Consider the following 16,480-nt stretch of genomic DNA (forward strand, 5'->3'; position numbering starts at 1 on the left):
AACACAAAATTCCTATGGGGCCATATAAAGTTTTAAATGGCCTATTTGTCACCCTGGTGGGTATGAAAGGCAGTCATTTCAATGCTAGGTTTGAAAAGACAGTGGAAAAATTAGCGTGGAGATATCACATGTGATATCATTCGCATAAATTGGTATGTAAAGACATTCAAATAGGTAAACTACTTAGGGAGAAAATATAAATAGAAGACAGGGATATGGGCACTACTATTATAACGACAAATTCTTTCAGGTAGTATCCATGGCAATGTCTAAAAGAAAATGCTTTATGAGCACACTTGCAGTGCACTGGTGCCTAAGTTTTCTTTTAAAAATATTTTTGAAGTATAATAGAGAAAAAATTTAATAGAATGATAGTCAAATTTTTAAATTCAATCTGTAATAACAGAATCAAAATTATATAATGCCTATATGTGTCAGATTACTATCTCATTAGGTTTTCTAAGGAAGAATGTTTGATATATTACTGAGTATGAACTTTAATGTCTTTCAATAAAAATGAGGAAATGTGTAGCAGAATTATAAAAGCTTCTATAAACACTGAGGTTATACTGAAGTTAATGTGAAGAATCTACTGCAGGCAGTGTGTTTTATTCTGATACTGCATAGAATATCAATTATATAGCACACTTCCTAATTACATAATTTATTTTAGTTTATTATTTTGAAAACAGCCTTACTGTTCAACTTTAATTATTATTTCCTTAAACTGTTCATTCCTTAAGAAATGGACACATTTGGGGTTAATTCCCTGAACATTAGTCTTAAGGCAAATTGTTTTCTTCGTTTTTTTTTTTTTAATTGAACCTATGCATTGAAGATGAAAGTTTTGTAGGCACATTTGGATCAATAAAAAATGGAATCTGTGAGAATAGCCTTGGGATGTCACTGATTAAGAAATGACAAATGGCTTACAGATAAAGAGTTAGTCTGGAGAACTAAAAAAAAAAAAGAAAAGAAATGACAAATGACTGTCTTTCTGAGCTAAGATAGGGAATTGTCAGATCAGAGATTTTGACCACCAGTAAGTAAGCTTTACTGATGGTTTTAAGGACACCATACAGTCTATGCTAAAATACAGAGGGAAAGGGGAAGGGCACTTAGTGAAGATTCCAAGATCCCTAAAGGATGCCTCTCAAGCCCACTTCTGAAGAATAGATCAAGGTAAAAAGGACAGTCACTTGCTTTATAAAACATGGTGTAATTAGGTTATGAAGCATTTCCATTTTATACTTATATAGCTTACATGATATTTCCCAGAGAGTATGTTTCATTATTCATAGATTCTTTAATATCAAAGGCAACCCTAAACCAGGTATAGTCTAGTACAGCATTTTAAAGGTAAGTATTCTCCTCATATTAAACCCCATTATTTTGTTTTAAGGATATCTATTCTTAGCATGTTTGCAATGAGATTAGATCATCTTCTTTCATTCTAAGGAGTTTCTCTTCATTAAGGAGAACATTTTATAGGTGAACTATTTGTTAGTCATCTGTCCTCCATCATTATCTTCATACTGTATGTTTTATAGACACAGTTTCATTTTCTGTCTTACATTTTGTGTTATATTTTCTACAAAGACTAATCTTACTAACATGATGACAATGAATGAGATTTCTTAACTTATATTAAATAGGAATTTCCTTTGCAAAACTTGTTAAACATCATGTTTTTAGAGTTGTTTTAACATTTTTTGTCAGTGCAATTACTCTTATCCTCCAGTGACCACAATCATTTGACCTTTTTTATATATGCTGATGTAAGCCTTTATTCAATGTTTAATTTTTGAGGGCCAACTTTACTTCCTTTTCTGGACAAAGTCTTCACAGACCTTTGTTAGGGGGTGGCTTCAATTAAGATCATAAAAATCTTTTCTCATTCTGAAGAATTATCATTTACACAAGTCTGGTTTTAATTTAATTCTATAAACCTATTTTTGAAGCATTTGTTCTTTGTATAGCTTTGTCATAGAGATTAATGTTGTAGTTTCCCCATGTACTATATGGTTTGACTGATGAGATGGTAACTGAAGAACATTATGGTGTGAATTCTGGGATACACTTGGTTTGTGAACTTAACGGTGCCCCAACAATAATAGGGAGATGTTTTGGACACTAGTGTCCATGTATCAGTGTTTTACACAGTTTATCTATATATACCTAATAGGGATGGCACAGTTTTGCTCCTCTGTTTATTCAAACCCAATGAATTGAATCTTGCAATTATTTTAGTTGTGATTTTCAGGCTATTAGAAAACAGTGGTAAAGATCACACTTCTCTCTGATGAACCACTATTCCCTTAAGTTTAATATAGCATTTACACAATTGGACTTCCTTTGCTTGGTTCTCTAAGCCACACTGTCACTGGCCTTTAAACCCATCAGGGATTGCATCTGATCCCCTATGCTTGTAATGAATAAGCCCTCTGCCACCACTGTGGGCAGCTTTGCTAAAGTTATTATTAAATTAATCCATATAATTAGAGCTTTGTTTTCTCTTAAGGCCAATTTCCTGTCATTCCTGGTCTCATGGAAAATAGCTTTTCTATAGCATTTATTCGTGTTAAAAAAGACTTTTTCATCATCCTGACAACATTCTAGTGCCATATTTCAATCCTACTGAGACTTTCCAAACAAGATCCCAACATACTCACATAATAGTTGAAACAATGAGGCTGGTGCTTATCAAGTCACCACATATGATGTTACCATGAAGGAATGAACAGTAGTTCAGTCTTTCTTCTGTGGGGATAATAAGTCCTTTGTCTTTGGTCATCATTAGACAGGAGGGGAATAACTAAGAGTATTACTCCCCTGTGCTGAGATGCTTATTTGGATACTGCATACTTGCATAACTCTCTAGTATTATAGTCCTTTAATGGCCAAACTTTTTCATTTATTATGTCTTCTGCTTATACTTATAACTTTTCTTTCCACCTAAAAATTATTTTTTAAGCTTAGTAGGTTTCCTTATGGACATATCAGTTCAATTCAGTTCAGTTGCTCAGTTGTGTACGACTCTTTGCGAACCCATGAACTGCAGCACGCCAGGCCTCCCTGTCCATCACCAACTCCTGGTGTCCACCCAAACCCATGTCCATTGAGTTGGTGATGACATCCAACCATCTCATCCTCTGTCATCGCCTTCTTCTGCCCTCAATATTTCCCAGCATAAGGATCTTTTCCAATGAGTCAGCTCCTCGTATCAGGTGGCCAAAGTATTGGAGTTTCAGCTTCAGCATCACTCCTTCCAATGAACACCCAGGACTGATCTCCTTGAGGATGGACTGGTTGGATCTCCTTGCCATCCAAGGGACTCTCAAGAGTCTTCTCCAGCACCACAGTTCTAAAGCCTCAATTCCTTGGTGCTCAGCTTTCTTTATAATCCAACTCTCACATCCATACAAGGCCACTGGAAAAACCATAGTCTTGACTAGACAGACCTTTGTTGGCAAAGTAATGTCTCTGCTTTTTAATATGCTGTCTAGGTTAGTCCTAACTTTCCTTCCAAGGAGTTAAGTGTCTTTCAATTTCGTGGCTGCAATCACCATCTGCAGTGATTTTGGAGCCCAGAGAAACAAAGTCAGCCACTGTTTCTGCTGTTTCCCCATCTATTTGCCATGAAGTGATGGGACCAGATGCCATCTTCGTTTTCTGAATGTTGAGCTTTAAGCCAATTTTTTCACTCTCCTCTTTCACTTTCATCAAGAGGCTCTTCAGTTCTTCTTAACTTTCTGCCATAAGGGTGGTGTCATCTGCCTATCTGAGGTTATTGATATTTCTCCCAGTGATCTTGATTCAAGCTTGTGCTTCCTCAAGCCCAGGGTTTCTCATGATGTACTCTGCATATAAGGTAAATATGTAGGGAGTCAACATACAGCCTTGACATACTCCTTTCCTATTTGGAACCATTCTGTTGTTCCATGTCCAGTTCTAAACCTGCATACAGGTTTCTCAAGAGGCAGGTTAGGTGGTCTGGTATTCCCATCTCTTGATTTTCCACAGTTTATTGTGATTCACACAGTCAAAGGCTTTGGCATAGTAATTAAAGAAGAAATAGATGTTTTTCTGGAACTCTCTTGCTTTTTTGATGATCCGGCAGTTGTTGGAAATTTGATCTCTGGCTCCTCTGCCTTTTCTAAATCCAGCTTGAACATCTGGAAATTCATGGTTCACGTATTGCTGAAGCCTGGCTTGGAGAATTTTGAGCATTACGTTACTAGCATGTGAGATGAGTGCAATTGTGTGGTAGTCTGAGCATTCTTGGCATTGCCTTTCTTTTGGATTGGAATAAAAACTGGCCTTTTCCAGTCCTGTGGCCACTGCTGAGTTTTCCAAATTTGCTGGCATATTGAGTGCAGCACTTTCACAGCATCATCTTTCAGGATTTGAAATAGCTCAACTGGAATTCCATCACTTCCACTAATTTGTTCCTAGTGATGCGTCCTAAGGCCCACTTAACTTCACATTCCAGGATGGCTGGCTCTAGATGAGTGATCACACCATCGTGATTATCTGAGTGGTGAAGATCTTTTTTGTACAATTCTTCTGTGTATTCTTGCCACTTCTTCTTAATATCTTCTTCTTCTGTTAGGTTCATACAATTTCTGTCCTTTATTGAGCCCATCTGTGCATAAAATGTTCCCTTGTTATCTCTAATTTTCTTGAATAGATCTCTAGTCTTTCCCATTCTATTGTTTTCCACTATTTCTTTGCATCGACCCCTGAGGAAGGCTTCCTTATCTTTCCTTGCTATTCTTTGGAAGTCTACATTCAAATGGGTTTTTCTTTTCTTTTCTCATTTGCTTTTCACTTCCTTTCTTTTCACAGCTATTTGTAAGGCCTCCTCAGACAGCCATTTTGCTTATTTGCATTTCTTTTTCTTGGAGATGGTCTTGATTCCTCTCTCCTGTACAATGTCATGAACCTCCATCCATAGTTCATCAAGCACTCTGTGTATCAGATCTAGTCCTTTAAATCTATTTCTCACTTCCACTGTATAGTCATAAGGGATTTGATTTAGGTCATACCTGAATGGTCCAGTGGTTTTCCCTACTTTCTTCAATTTTAGTCTGAATTTGGCAATGAGGAGTTCATGATCTGAACCACAGTCAGCTCCCAGTCTTGTTTTTGCTGACTGTATAGAGCTTCTCCATCTTTGGCTACAAAAATATAATCAATCTGATTTCGGTGTCAACCATCTGGTGATGTCCATGTGTAGAGTCTTCTCTTGTATTTTTGGAAGAGGGTGTTTGCTATGACCAGTGCATTCTCTTGGCACAACTATATTAGCCTTTACCCTGCTTCACTCTGTACTCCAAGACCAAATTTGCCTGTTACTCCAGGTGTTTCTTCACTTGCTACTTTTGCATCCCAGTCCCCTATAATGAAAAGGACATCTTTTTTGGATGTTAATTCTACAAGGTCTTGTAGGTCTTCATAGAGCTGTTCAGCTTCTTCAGAGTTACTGGTCGGGGCACAGACTTGGATTACCATGATATTGAATGGTTTGCCTTGAAAACGAACAGAGATCATTCTGTCGTTTTTGAGATTGTATCCAAGTACTGCATTTTGGACTCTTTTGTTGACTATGATGGCTACTCCATTTCTTCTAAGGGATTCCTACCCACAGTAGTAGATATAATGGTCATCTGAGTTAAATTCACCCATTCCAGTCCATTTTAGTTCACTGATTCCTAGAATGTCGATGGTCACTCTTGTCATCTCCTGTTTGACCACTTCCAGTTTGCCTTGATTCATGGACCTAACATTCCAGGTTCCTATGCAATATTGCTCTTTACAGCATCGAACCTTGCTTCTATCACCAGTCCCATCCACAACTTGGTGTTGTTTTTGTTATGGACCTATAGAGCTGGTAACAAAAGCAGTCTTATTAACACTTGTCTACTCCCATCCTTGCCTCTAGGCAGATGAGGGATCTGAAAAGTAGAGAATATAGGCCAAGCCCTGCTACTTAGTAATAGAACTGCATTCATATGTAAGTCATAATTGGGTCACAAGAGTTGATATTATGACTGATCCCAAAATACCTTTAGAAATATGTGCTTAATTCAATAACATCAAAATCAGATCTTAGACATTCTTTAGACATTGAACATTTTAAAATGGGTTTGGCATCACTGGAGAAGCTGAAATGGAAGAAAATTTTTTATTAGATGGAAAGATGGAGTGTTTTATAATTGCATGTCCCTATTCTTCAATCCCTACCCCTAGCTTCTACAAACAATTTCAGTGAGGATCTTGCATTACTTCTTCTCATACTCAAAGTTTGGACATGTTCATTTGACTGATTAAGACAAACCATAGTCTTTTTAGCCACCTGTTTTTAATAACAAGTCTTCCTATTGCCAATTGATTAGAGAAAATCTCTGCATGTTATATGTATTTTGATAGATTCATAAAATGTCTCCCTGACTCTTTCAGTATAGTAATAACAGTGTAAAAATTGTGTAGCTTGAAGAGAAGAAATGCACCCATATTGGCCACATTGATAGAAAATTGCTGTTCTAATTCTTGACTTGTATTCTCTGATGTATGTCTGTTACATAATTAGCAAAACTGAAACAATAGCTGGTGTCAGGCCTGGCATAACTCATATTTGTAACCCTTAAGGCTACCAGTAGAGGTTGTGTGGTATGAGCTATGAGTCTTCATTCATGGACACTTCAGTCACAGCCATGTTCAATCACTTTCTTTTTGGTTGATACTGGATGAAGTTCTGGACATATGAGACATTTTGAAGGGCGTTACAGGAATTTGTTATCTCTTAACCTATCAGGGATTGACTGAGTCCTGACATGTCCTTTCATTTCGTAAATCCAAATAACTAGCTCTATAAATCTAACTGGACTTCCCTGGTGGCTCAGTTGGTAAAGAATTCACCTGCAATGTGGGAACCCTAGGTTCAATCCCTGGGTTGGGAAGATCCCCTGGAGGACTCCAGTATTCTTGCCCAGATAATCCCCATGGACAGAGAAGCCTGGTGTGCTGCAGTCCATGGCACCGCAAAGAGTCAGACACGACTGAATGACTAAGCACTGCACATAAATCTACCTAGAGCACTGCCCTAGCATTCCATTGCCTTCTTGACTTTCTGTTTTCTATCAGTTTTGTTTAAAGAACACCATTTTATAGTGATTTTAAGTCACACTTTACATAAAATGAAAAGAAAACTGTTTGACATGAGAAGAACAACTATCTATTCTTAACAGCTTGGTGATGTCATATGTTTACATGTACTCTCACACACAAACACAAACACACATACATTTGTGACCACTTCTCAGAACAAAGTATAGAATTCTTATCATTTCTGAAAGTACCACTTTGATCTTTCCAATCAACCTACTGATACTTTGATTTATTATCACCATAAATAAGTTTTGCCTATGTTTGAATTTTATATAAATGCATTCATACAGGATATTCATTTGTATGTTTCATTTGCATATTTGACCTTTTTTAGTCACTGTACTGTATTTGCAATTTATACATGTTTCTGAATGCATCAGCATCAGTTAAATGCTGAGTGATGTTCAATTTTATGGATATACAAAATTTATCAATTCTCCTATTAATGATCAGATTATTTTGAATAAAATATCTTTGAACAATTTGATAAAATAAAATAAATATGAACAATACAATATAAAAATGTTAAATAAATGTTTAAGTGCACATTATCATACACAGGTACATATCAAGGAGTGCATATACTGTCTTTGGATAAGTAGGTAATTGACTTTGTTAAAAGCTGCAAAATCAGTTTATCAGACTGATAAAATAAGTTACCCTTCAATATGGATAATGTTTTGCATAGCCTATCTTTGTCAATTTAGCTTTCAATTTCAGATGTTCTGGAATATTTTAGTATTAAGTGTTCAAGACTGAAGCATTTTGATAAAGAATAACATTTTTGAGAATGTTTTTATGTTTAATTGACTGTTCAAGCAACTACTCTTACGAAATGCCTGTTGTCCTTTTATCCATTTTGTATTGGTTGGATTCTTTGTCTTTTTGTTTATTGATTTCTAGTATTTCATTTTATAGAGATGGGATCCTTCCTAATGTACATAATCCTGCAAATACTTTATTCCAGTCTATAGCTTGATTTTTATTTTCTTTACATTGATTTTTTTATGACTTTGTATTTGTTGTTTTGTTTTTAATTAAAAAAATATTTTTTAAAGTAGTTTTGTGTTTACTGAAAATGGATCAAAAAGAAGAGTTCCCCTCTCCATTCACTCCATATAGCTTATCCTATTATTATCATCATGCAATAGTGTCACACATTTGTTAAAATTGATGTCAAATATTGTAACATTGCATATAACTAAAGCCCATAGTTTAGATTAGTTAACTCTTTGTACCATACAGTTCTATGGGTTTTGACAGGTGGAAAATGTCTTGGATCGACCATTGCTGTGTCTTACAGAGTGTGTGTTGTGCTTGCTAAGTCGCTGGAGTTGTGTCTGACTCTTTGTGACCCCACGGACTGTAGCCTGCCAGGTGCCTCTGTCTATAGGATTCTCCTGGCAAGAATACTGGAGTGGGTTGCCATGCCCTCCTCCAGGGGATCTTCCTGACCCAGAAATGGAACCCACATCTCTTATGTCTCTTGCATTGGCAGGCAGGTTTTTTTTACCACTAGAACCACCTGGGAAGCCCCTTGACATACAAAGTAGTGGAATTTGAAAATCCTACATGCTTCCACAATTCATCCCTTACTTCCCCGAGACCCTGGCACCTCTGATATATTTTAATTTCTAAAGTTTTGCCTTAAAAAAAAAATAAAGATTTTCCTTTTTACAGAATAAAATATTTAAATTATACTGTGTGTAATCTTTTCAGACTAGCTCCTTTCACTGTGTAATATGAACTTAAACTTTCTTTATCTCTCTTTTTTAAAGGATTATAATATATTTTTCCAGAGTTGAGAGAAAATATAATATAGAAAATATTCAATATAACAAAGAAGGGCAGAAAAAGATTTAACAGATAAGAAAAGAAACAAAGAACCAGGACATGAATAAAAATAATTGCAAATATGGCATATATTAAACAAATTATATCAATAAAACTTCTAAGTTTGAATGACTTAAATATACCGGGTAGAGAATGGTTAATAAATACAAAACTTCACTAGATGCTGTCTAAAATGAACTCATTTTAAATGTAAGTATACAGAAAGGTTAAAGTGAAGAGATATGGATATTCCAAGCAAGTAGTAACCAAACTTTGAACTATCTATATCAATTTCACAAAGCAAATATCAGATCAATATTCTTATCAGGAATAAATAGGAACAATATTCAATGATAAAAAAGGTCAGTTCTCCAAGAAAACAAAACAGTAGTTAATGTATATGCACATAACCATATAACATCAGATTACATTGTCTTTTGATGACTGAAGGTTAGCTTCTACTAAATCAAAATTATTGTTTTATTTTCTTTACTGGTAATGCCTATTGGTTCTTTAAAAGAAATATTTGCCTACCTTGTGTCATAAAGCCATGGTTTCTTTTTCCAATATGCTTTTTTTGTTCCATTTATCTCATTCGGCTCTGTGTTGTTCAGTGCACAGTCATGTCCAACTCTTTGTGACCCTATGCGGTGCAGCAAGCCAGACTTCCCTGTCCTTCCCCATTTTCTGGAGACTGCTCAAACTTATGTCCGAGTCAACTCTTATTATCAGGTGGCCAAAGTATTGGAGCTTCAGCTTCAGCATCAGTCCCTCCAATGAATATTTAGGATTGATTTCCTTCAGGATTTACTGGTTTAATCTCCTTGTTATCCAAGGAACACTCAGGAGTCTTCTCCAACACCACAGTTCAACACCACATCAAGTCTTTGGTGCTCAGCCTTATTTATGCTCCAACTCTCATGTCCATACATGACTACTGGGAAAACGATAGCCTTGACTAGACGGAACTAGACTTGACTTGACTAGAACTGTACAAAAAAAATCTTCACAACCCAGATAATCATGATGGTGTGATACTCACCTAGAGTCAAACATCCTGGAATGCAAAGTCAAGTGGGCTTTAGGAAGCATCACAATGAACAAAGCTTTTGGAGGTGATGGAATTCCAGTTGAGCTATTTCAAATCCTAGACGATAATGCTATGAAAGTGCTGCACTCAATATGCCAGCATATTTGGAAAACTCAGCAGTGGCCACAGGACTGGAAAAGGTCAGTTTTCATTCTAATCCCAAAGAAATGCAATGCCAAAGAATGCTCAAACTATTGCACAATTGCACTCATCTCACACACTAGCAAAGTAATGCTCAAAATTCTCCCAGTCAGGCTTCAAGAGTGTGTGAACAGTGTACTTTCAGATGTTCAAGCTGGATTTAGAAAAGCCAGAGGAACCAGAGATCAAATGGCCAATATCTGTTGGATCATTAAAAAAAGCAAGAAAGTTCCAGAAAAATATCTATTTCTGCTTTATTGACTATGCCAAAGCCTTTGACTGTGTGGATCACAACAAACGGTGGAAAATTCTTCAAGAGATGGGAATACCAGACCACCTGATCTGCCTCTTGAGAAATCTATCTGCAGGTCAAGAAGCAACAGTTAGAACTGGACATAGAACAACAGACTGGTTCCAAATTGGGAAAGGAGCATGCCAAGGCTGTATACTGTCACCCTACTTATTTAACTTATTATGCAGAGTACATCATGAGAAACACTGAACTAGATGAAACAAGCTGTAATCAAGATTTCTGGGAGAAAGATCAATAACCTCAGATGTGCAGATGATACCACCCTTATGGCAGAAAGCGAAGAACTAAAGAGCCGATATGTGAAAGTTAAAAAGGAGAGTGAAAAAGTTAGCTTAAAACTCATCATTCAGAAAACAGAGATCATGGCTTCTGGTCCCATCACTTCATGGCAAATAGTTGGGGAAACAGTGGAAACAGTGGCTGACTTTATTTTTTGGGCTCCAAAAATCACTGCAGATGATGACTGCAACCATGAAATGAAAAGATGCTTTCTCCTTGGAAGAAAAGTTATGACCAACCTAGACAGTATATTAAAAAGCAGAGACATTACTTTGCCAACAAAGGTCCATCTTGTCAAAGCTATGGCTTTTCCAGTAGTCATGTATGGATGTGAGAGTTGGACTATAAGGACAGCTGAGCGCTGAAGAACTGATGCTTTTGAACTGTGATGTTGGAGAAGACCCTTGAGAATCTCTTGGACAGCAAGGCGATCCAACCAGTCAATCCTAAAGGAAATCAGTTCTGACTATTCATTGGAAGGTCTGATGCTGGAGCTGAAACTCCAATACTTTGGCCACCTAATGCAAAGAAATGACTCATTTGAAAAGACCCTGATGTTAGGAAAGATTGAAGGCATGAGGAGAATGGGATGTCAGAGGATGAGATGGTTACATGGCATCACTGACCTAAGGACATTATTTTTTGTAAACTCCGGGAGTTGGTGATGGACAGGGAAACCTGGCATGCTGCAGTTCATGGGGTCGCAAAGAGTCAGACATGACAAAGTGACTGAACTGACTGTACTGTACTGAAGCCTAGTGTGGGATATTTTGAGCATTACCTTGCTAGCTTGTGAAATGAGTTCAGTTGTGCAATAGTTTGAGAATTCTTTAGCATTCCTCTTCTTTGGGACTGAAATGAAAACTGATCTTTTCCCGTCCTGTGTACACTACTGAGTTTTCCAACTTTGTTGGCATATTGAGCACACACTTTAACAGCATCGACTTTTAAAATTTGTAATAGCTCAGTTGGAATTCCATTGCCTCCAGTAGCTTTATTTGTAGTGTTGCTTCCTAGGGCTCACTTTACTTTGCACTCTAAGATGTCTGGCTCTAGGTGAGTAATCATACCATTGTGGTTATCTGGGTCATTAAGAGCTTTTTTGTATAGTTCTTTAATGTCTTTAATCTCAAATTAATTATTATGGATGATGTGATCTATGGATGGAGTTTCTTATTTTTAAAAAAATACTGATAACCAAGTTGCTATAGTAGGATGTATTGAGAATACACTCACAATGAAATTGCATTGACACCTTTTACTAAATTCAAATGATTATATCTGTGAGTTTACTTCCACACTTTCTATAGTTCTTACTAGTCTTTCTAATGTCTCACTGGCTTCATTATCACAGTTATGTAGGAAATCTTGCAATATAGTAATGTAAGTTCTCTTTGCTTTTGTTTTCAGAATTGTCTAGATTATTCTATGTTTTTTGCACTCATGTTTGTTTATTTTAAATCTAGTTGTCAGTTTTTTATTAAAAATACTTATTACAACTCTTTTTGGCCCCATAAACTGTAGCCTGCTAGACTCCTCTGTCCATAGAATTTTCCAGACAAGAATGCTATAGCAGGATACCATTTCCTACTCCAGGGGAAATTTCCAAGCGAGGGACTGAACTCTAGTCTCTCATGTCTCCTGCATTCTTTACCACTAGCACCACCTTGCAAGCCCACAGTATACAGAGAAGGGGGAGGAAACATATAATACAGATTATACATAAACAGGCTGTGGGAGTTTGGCTAATTCCAGCTCATCACATTAGTACATAGCAAAATGTGATGAATATCCTATGTGTACTTGAAAAAAAAATGTGTATTATGCACATGTTAGATTTTGTGCTAGGAAAATATTATTGGTATTGATTTGTTAAATAACACTATCCAAATGTTTGTTTTATATCTTTACTATTGTTTTTCTGTTCTTTAAGTACTAAAATTTGTATTTAAAATATCTAAGTATAGTTCAGCCTCTCAGTCATGTCCAATTTTTTGCGACCCCATGGACTGCAGCACGCCAGGCTTCCGTGTCCATCACCAACTACCGGAGCTTCCTCAAACTCATGTCCATCGAGTTTGTGATGCCATTCAAGCAACTCATCCTCTGTCATCCTCTTCTCCTCTTGCTGTCAATCTTTCCCAGCATTAGGATCTTTTTCAGTGAGTCAGTTCTTCACATTAGGTGGTCAAAGTACTGGAGTTTCAACTTCAGTATCAGTCCCTCCAATGAATATTCAAGATTGATTTCCTTTAGGATTGACAGGTTTGATCTCCTTGCAGCCCAAGGGACTCTCAAGAGTCTTCTCCAACACCACAGTTCAAAAGCATCAATTCTTTGGCACTCAGCCTTCTGTATGGTTCAGCCCTCACATATGTACATAACTACTGGAAAAACCATAGCTTTGAGTAGACAGATCTTTGTCAGAAAAGTAATGTCTCTGCTTTTTAATATGCTACCTATGTTGTCTAGGTTTTCTTCCAAGGAGAAAGCGTCTTTTAATTTCATGACTCCAAGTATATATATCAGAATAAACTGTATATAGATGCAGCTAGTTTCATAGTGCATGCATGCCTGCTCAGTCGCTCAGTCATGTCCAACTCTTTGCGACCCCACTGACTGTAGACTTCCAGACTTCTCTGTCTATAGAGTTCTCCAGGCAAGAATACCGGAGCATGTTGCCATTTCCTCCTGCAGGGGATCTTCCTAACCCAGGAACTGAACCAGCATCTCTGGTGCCTTCTGCATTGGCAAGAGGATTCTTTACCACTGAGCCATCTGGGAAGCCCCTTTCTTTCATAGTACTGTACAATGCAAGTTTATAATACACAAGAAACACAAAGATAAATAAAACATTTTTTAATCCTACAGTACAGTACTTTGTAAAGTACAATAAGCAAGCAAAGTCGCTCAGTCATGTCCAGCTCTTTGTGACCCCATGGGCTATGGCCTACCAGGCTCCTCCGTCCATGGGATTTTCCAGGCAAGGGTACTGGAGTGGGTTACCATTTCCTTCTCCAGTAAATAGCTGGCAAACAAGGGCTGACTTCCAATGAACAGGCAAGAAGAGTTACTGACAGGAGGAGGGAAAGCAGTTGAGAGATTGTAGAGCTGAAGGATCATCAGCAATAGGAGATGGAGGACAAGCTACAATTTCACTCATGCTTGACATGGATAGAATGAATGGTTCTCATCTTTGAAAGTTCACAACTTGAAGGTTCATATGTAGGAGACTTCCTGTAATATTTTTAGAATATGTCTTTAAATTACGGGAAAAATACAAAGATACTGCAGTTAGTTCCCAAATACCTTACACCCAGTTTCTCTTTCATTAACCTCTTACACTCCAATAGCCTCAGTTCAGTTCAGTTCAGTTCAGTTGCTCAGTCGTGTCCGACTCTTTGTGACTCCATGAATCGCAGCACACCCGGCCTTCCTGTCCATCACCAACTCCCGGAGTCTACTCAAACTCATGTCCATCGAGTCGGTGGTGCCATCCAGCCATCTCATCCTCTGTCGTCCCCTTCTCCTCCTGCCCTCAATCCCTCCCAGCATCAGGGTCTTTTCCAATGAGTTAACTCTTCGCATGAGGTGGCCAAAGTTTTGAAATTTCAGCTTCAACATCAATCCTTCCAATGAACACCCAGGACTGATCTCCTTTAGGAAGGACTGGTTGGATCTCCTCACAGTCCAAGGGACTCTCAAGAGTCTTCTCCAACACCACAGTTCAAAAGCACCAATAGCATAGTTCCTACAATTAATGAACCAATATTGACAATTATTATAATTTAGTCAATTATTATTGACTAAAGTCTACATTTTATTTGCAGCCCCTTACTTTTCACCTAATATCTTTTATCTGTTTTCCACTGCATTTAGTCCTCATATTCCTTAGAATTCTCTATATTGTGTGATTGTTTCTCAGACTCTCTTAATTTTTTATTACCTCCAAAGATTTGAGGAGTCCATGTTATGTCTTTAGTAATATGTCCCTCTAATAGGATTTATTTGATGCTCATTTTCACGATTATACTAAGACTATGTTTTGGGGAAGAAGACCACAGGGATAAAGAGGGGTAAAGTGTCATTTCATCACATCATGTCAAGGGTATTACTTTCAAAATGATGTATTACTGTCAGTGTTAACTTAGTTGACAGTGTTTGTCCAGTATCTCCTCTGTAAAGATACTCTATTTTTTCCCTTTCCTTAGTGTGTTCTTGGGAGAAAGCCACTATGTTCTATCAACATTTAAAGGGTGGGAGTCATGCTTCACCTCCTTGAAGGACTTAATAACATACTCTGAATGGAACTTGTTTGTATGTAGGGAACTTTCTGTATTAATATGAGTGTACAGCATTAAGTGAACCTACCTATTCTTTGTGCCTAAATCAATATTTGATGTTTTAATTATATGTGGACAGCATAATGACTCAATAGGCTCATCTATTCTAAAATATCATAATTTCAATTATATATAGAAGAAATAAAACCTGATCATTCCCATAATAAAATTCAACTGCGATTTCAATTTGTCTACTACTTTTTTAAATTTTATGAAATGCACTTCATGTATTTTGAACTCTTTTGGTGTCTCAGCTGGTAAAGAATCCTCCTGCAGTGCAGAAGACCTGGTTTCGATCTCTGGGTTGGGACGATCCCTTGGAGAAGGGCATGGCTACCCACTCCAGTATTCTGGCTTGGACAATTCCATGGACTGTATAGTCTATGGAGTCACAAAGGGTCAGATATGACTGAGTGACTTTCACCTTCGTGTAGTTTTAAAATTTATTTTAGTTCCATGCACAATAATTTTTGTTACATCTTTTTAAGATAATTCTCCTTTTATCATTATAAAATATTCCTGTTTATCATCTCTCAAAGTTTATTTTGTTTGGTATTAATATATCCCCACATATATCCCTACAATTATTATTTCCTATGTTTTTATTTCTTTACTTCAAATGTATTTGTACTGTTGCATTGAAATCATGACTGTTGGAATGTATGAGTAGTTAAGCATTTTTTAGTGGATTCTCATAATCTCTTTATTACTTGAAGTTTTAGTCTGCTAATATGTACTGATCTATTTGTATTTTATTTATTCTACTTCTTTTTTTTAACTCCTTGTTTATGAAAGTGTTCCTGTCTCTCTTTCCCCTTCTTTCTCCCCTATAGTTTAAATTTCACTATGATATTTTCAGCTTTATCTTCTTATATTATTTAGTGGTTGTGCTAAGGATTATAGAACAATTACAAAGATAAAGATAAGTATCCATCCTTAATTTATATCCAACTAGAATATGATGCCCTTATTACAAAACATTATAACTTTGTAAAAGTGCAATTCCAGTTACCTTTTACACACTATATAGGTTATTTCTATATAATTTACTTTTACTGTATTGTATAAATTCCATAAGACATTGCTATTATCCTAGATTTAAACAATCAATTGTTTTTAAGGAATATGTCTAGCGTCTCGTATTTACCAACTGTTTTTCCCTTTCCAAGGATTCAACCTAGTATTATTTCTATCCTAAAGATATCCACTTAGTATTTTTTTAAATGAAAGGCCTATTTTAGTGAATTCTCTGAGTATTTTTCGCTAAAATGTTATTATTTCTTCATTTTGGAAGGTTATTTTACTCAACAA

The 16,480-nt window shown here is 36.6% G+C and overlaps 1 protein-coding gene across 1 annotated transcript in view; it reads left to right on the forward strand.

The window, feature by feature from the left end:
* CDH9 (cadherin 9) overlaps positions 1 to 16,480 on the forward strand; it is a 137,460-nt gene that overhangs the window by 80,133 nt on the left and 40,847 nt on the right. The gene's annotated exons all lie outside the window — the stretch shown is intronic.

Source organism: Cervus elaphus, chromosome 25 (genome assembly GCF_910594005.1).
Source record: "Cervus elaphus chromosome 25, mCerEla1.1, whole genome shotgun sequence".
Taxonomy (NCBI): Eukaryota; Metazoa; Chordata; class Mammalia; order Artiodactyla; family Cervidae; genus Cervus; species Cervus elaphus.